This window comes from Schistocerca gregaria, unplaced genomic scaffold (assembly GCF_023897955.1).
Source record: "Schistocerca gregaria isolate iqSchGreg1 unplaced genomic scaffold, iqSchGreg1.2 ptg001480l, whole genome shotgun sequence".
Classification (NCBI taxonomy): Eukaryota; Metazoa; Arthropoda; class Insecta; order Orthoptera; family Acrididae; genus Schistocerca; species Schistocerca gregaria.
In genome coordinates this window covers 32,501-37,500 of record NW_026062773.1, presented here as the reverse complement: position 1 = coordinate 37,500, position 5,000 = coordinate 32,501, and the positions used below count along the sequence as shown (strand labels likewise).

The following is a 5,000-nucleotide window of genomic DNA, read 5'->3' as shown; positions in this document are numbered from 1 at the left end:
TTTTTTTTGTGTCCAACGGCCTCACAGCCGATGGGCGTCGTACGGCTCCACACCGGAGCGGACAGGCACTCGGGCGAACGTCATTCAAAACCGGCGCCAGGCGCCAGGTACCGCAGGCCAGCCGCTCCAGAGCTTCAGCGCTCGTACCACACAACAACAACACTTCCGCTAGTTTTGAGAGGCACGCGTGGTTCCGCACGCGGCGCACGGCCACTGCCGTACAGGTAGCGTGTTGCGCGACACGACACGACACGCACATCGAAAGACATGCAGTCTAGTCGGTAATGATCCTTCCGCAGGTTCACCTACGGAAACCTTGTTACGACTTTTACTTCCTCTAAATGATCAAGTTTGGTCATCTTTCCGGTAGCATCGGCAACGACAGAGTCGATGCCGCGTACCAGTCCGAAGACCTCACTAAATCATTCAATCGGTAGTAGCGACGGGCGGTGTGTACAAAGGGCAGGGACGTAATCAACGCGAGCTTATGACTCGCGCTTACTGGGAATTCCTCGTTCATGGGGAACAATTGCAAGCCCCAATCCCTAGCACGAAGGAGGTTCAGCGGGTTACCCCGACCTTTCGGCCTAGGAAGACACGCTGATTCCTTCAGTGTAGCGCGCGTGCGGCCCAGAACATCTAAGGGCATCACAGACCTGTTATTGCTCAATCTCGTGCGGCTAGAAGCCGCCTGTCCCTCTAAGAAGAAAAGTAATCGCTGACAGCACGAAGGATGTCACGCGACTAGTTAGCAGGCTAGAGTCTCGTTCGTTATCGGAATTAACCAGACAAATCGCTCCACCAACTAAGAACGGCCATGCACCACCACCCACCGAATCAAGAAAGAGCTATCAATCTGTCAATCCTTCCGGTGTCCGGGCCTGGTGAGGTTTCCCGTGTTGAGTCAAATTAAGCCGCAGGCTCCACTCCTGGTGGTGCCCTTCCGTCAATTCCTTTAAGTTTCAGCTTTGCAACCATACTTCCCCCGGAACCCAAAAGCTTTGGTTTCCCGGAGGCTGCCCGCCGAGTCATCGGAGGAACTGCGGCGGATCGCTGGCTGGCATCGTTTATGGTTAGAACTAGGGCGGTATCTGATCGCCTTCGAACCTCTAACTTTCGTTCTTGATTAATGAAAACATACTTGGCAAATGCTTTCGCTTCTGTTCGTCTTGCGACGATCCAAGAATTTCACCTCTAACGTCGCAATACGAATGCCCCCGCCTGTCCCTATTAATCATTACCTCGGGTTCCGAAAACCAACAAAATAGAACCGAGGTCCTATTCCATTATTCCATGCACACAGTATTCAGGCGGGCTTGCCTGCTTTAAGCACTCTAATTTGTTCAAAGTAAACGTGCCGGCCCACCGAGACACTCAACAAAGAGCACCCTGGTAGGATTTAAACGGGGTCCGCCTCGGGACGCGAAAGCACCCCTTCGGCTCGCCCCACACGCGACAGGCGTCCCACGATACATGCCAGTTAAACACCGACGGGCGGTGAACCAACAGCGTGGGGACACAAATCCAACTACGAGCTTTTTAACCGCAACAACTTTAATATACGCTATTGGAGCTGGAATTACCGCGGCTGCTGGCACCAGACTTGCCCTCCAATAGATACTCGTTAAAGGATTTAAAGTGTACTCATTCCGATTACGGGGCCTCGGATGAGTCCCGTATCGTTATTTTTCGTCACTACCTCCCCGTGCCGGGAGTGGGTAATTTGCGCGCCTGCTGCCTTCCTTGGATGTGGTAGCCGTTTCTCAGGCTCCCTCTCCGGAATCGAACCCTGATTCCCCGTTACCCGTTACAACCATGGTAGGCGCAGAACCTACCATCGACAGTTGATAAGGCAGACATTTGAAAGATGCGTCGCCGGTACGAGGACCGTGCGATCAGCCCAAAGTTATTCAGAGTCACCAAGGCAAACGGACCAGACAAGCCAATCCGATTGGTTTTGATCTAATAAAAGCGTCCCTTCCATCTCTGGTCGGGACTCTGTTTGCATGTATTAGCTCTAGAATTACCACAGTTATCCAAGTAACGTGGGTACGATCTAAGGAACCATAACTGATTTAATGAGCCATTCGCGGTTTCACCTTAATGCGGCTTGTACTGAGACATGCAAGGCTTAATCTTTGAGACAAGCATATGACTACTGGCAGGATCAACCAGGGAGCTGCGTCAACTAGAGCTGAGCAGCCGGCCGCCCGGGAGTGTGTCCCGGGGGCCCGCGCGAACACGCAAGCGTCCGCTCAATTATTCTGCAAACAGGAGGAGGCCGAGCTCCCCTGCACGATACACCTCGAAACCCTCTCAGGTCCCGGCGGCGCGCAGCGCCGTCCTAGGGTACTTGGTCGGTTTCGAGAGAGGCGCAATCGCCCGGAGTTAGGCGAGTAGACGGTTTTAGTGCGAAACACCCCTTGCTCCCAACTGAGCTTGCCGCTGCCGACAGAGGCCCGGGAGCGTGCTGTCGTGGCATTGCCGGCGGGAGACAACACGCGCCACCCTATGGTGAACCGGCAGCTCCAACGCCAGCGCCACACAAGGGCAAAGCCCCACTTGGGTGCAGAAGCGAACTCTCCCAGCACAGCGCACGCGCCAACACGCTCCGCACAACTGCGATACAAACCACCTGCGAGAACCGCTGGGGCGACCGAGCAGCAGACGGCGTCGCGGGCGCCGAGTGCCAGGCGGCGGCGCATCCTCAACGCACACAGTCCTCAATCAGACCAGCACACTGCAGATGTCCACCGCGCTTCGCACACGGGCTCGGCTGAACCAACTTTGGCCGCCAGGCGCCGCGTGCAGGGTGCGCCGCAGCGTAGCTGCGCCGCCTGCCGAGCCCGTCGGCTGGCGCTCCTGCCACTCGGCGCCCCCCACCAGCCGCCTGTTGCGCGTGCGCCCACGCAGCGCGCGGCCAACACGCCGGGCGGCCCCCCCTTCACCGGCCGGGAACAGTCCCACCAAGCCACCGCCGCGTATCGCTTCATACCCCACATGGGCCTAGTCACGTGTGTGGATGTGGCGGGTACCGCTGAAACAACCGGTTAATAGCTGTACCGATCGTCGCCATCACAGATTCACCTCCAGCGTGAACAACCGCTCAACAACGGATTTCCAGTTCATTTGCGTATCTTGGGCAGTAAACGTAGATGTCCACCTACATTTGCGAATTCAACAATTCTTGCATGCCAGGATGTCATGTGTCACGACACGCTACATCAGACCACATACACACTGCGACATGTGCAGAAGAGAACACGAGGAAGGTGGCCCGCGCACGTATGCGATGTCCCTTCCGCGATCCACTGTCAACCGGCATCTGCGGCATGTCCCAGATATGGAACGCGGTCCACCAGGGTAGCACTTTGTGTGAGGCAATACGACAAAGTCGGAATACACGCGTCACTACATCCACACGGCTCACGCTGACCTGACCCTGACTCACCGCACCACCACCCCCAGCGACCCAGGGTGACATACAATGCGTTCGTACGTTCCTCCCACACGCCTCTACGGCGTACCACAGTGCAACCTAGCTGTTATTGGGAGACGAGACAAGTAGCATCGAGCACAACATATGGAAATTGAGATTCGACACCGTTGGGCACAGCCAGCGTACGGTCACACGTATCACACTACTTCACTCTGTACGTAACTACCGATGATCGGTACAGCGTGTGGGTTACGCGTACGACATCAGCGGACAATGGACACAGACCATACCACGACGTACACTGAGGGCGTCGACATCTGAACGCAACTGAACAGCTGCGAGGCTCATTTAACACTCAAACGCCAGACCGACCAGCTTGAGAGGACGGAGACACAAAGAGAGGGGCAGAGGGGGGGGGGGGGCGATATAGTCCTATTGCAAACACGCGATCTAGTGTCGCAAGACATCTACATGAGGATAACAACGACACCAGAGATTCCGAGCAGTGAACTATGTTAGGCAAAGGGACAACGTGGGTTAGGTTAAGGGACAACGTGGGTTAGGTTAAGGGACAACGTGGGTTAGGTTAAGGGACAACGTGGGTTAGGTTAAGGGACAACGTGGGTTAGGTTAAGGGACAACGTGGGTTAGGTTAAGGGACAACGTGGGTTAGGTTAAGGGACAACGTGGGTTAGGTTAAGGGACAACGTGGGTTAGGTTAAGGGACAACGTGGGTTAGGTTAAGGGACAACGTGGGTTAGGTTAAGGGACAACGTGGGTTAGGTTAAGGGACAACGTGGGTTAGGTTAAGGGACAACGTGGGTTAGGTTAAGGGACAACGTGGGTTAGGTTAAGGGACAACGTGGGTTAGGTTAAGGGACAAATTGAGTTAGGTTAAGGGACAAATTGAGTTAGGTTAAGGGACAAATTGAGTTAGGTTAAGGGACAAATTGAGTTAGGTTAAGGGACAAATTGAGTTAGGTTAAGGGACAAATTGAGTTAGGTTAAGGGACAAATTGAGTTAGGTTAAGGGACAACGTGGGTTAGGTTAAGGGACAAATTGAGTTAGGTTAAGGGACAAATTGAGTTAGGTTAAGGGACAAATTGAGTTAGGTTAAGGGACAAATTGAGTTAGGTTAAGGGACAAATTGAGTTAGGTTAAGGGACAAATTGAGTTAGGTTAAGGGACAAATTGAGTTAGGTTAAGGGGCAAATTGAGTTAGGTTAAGGGACAAATTGAGTTAGGTTAAGGGACAAATTGAGTTAGGTTAAGGGACAAATTGAGTTAGGTTAAGGGACAAATTGAGTTAGGTTAAGGGACAAATTGAGTTAGGTTAAGGGACAAATTGAGTTAGGTTAAGGGACAAATTGAGTTAGGTTAAGGGATAATCTGGTACAACCACAGTTAGGTTAAGCGATAATCTGGTACAGCCACAGTTAGGTTAAGCGATAATCTGGTACAGCCACAGTTAGGTTAAGCGATAATCTGGTACAGCCACAGTTAGGTTAAGCGATAATCTGGTACAGCCACAGTTAGGTTAAGCGATAATCTGGTACAGCC

The 5,000-nt window shown here is 53.2% G+C and overlaps 1 non-coding gene across 1 annotated transcript; it reads right to left on the bottom strand.

The window, feature by feature from the left end:
* Positions 1-282: 282 nt before the first annotated feature.
* LOC126332607 (small subunit ribosomal RNA) lies at positions 283-2,178 on the bottom strand. The gene has a single exon (XR_007563792.1). It is a non-coding gene; the product is annotated as a small subunit ribosomal RNA (ribosomal RNA).
* Positions 2,179-5,000: the final 2,822 nt, after the last annotated feature.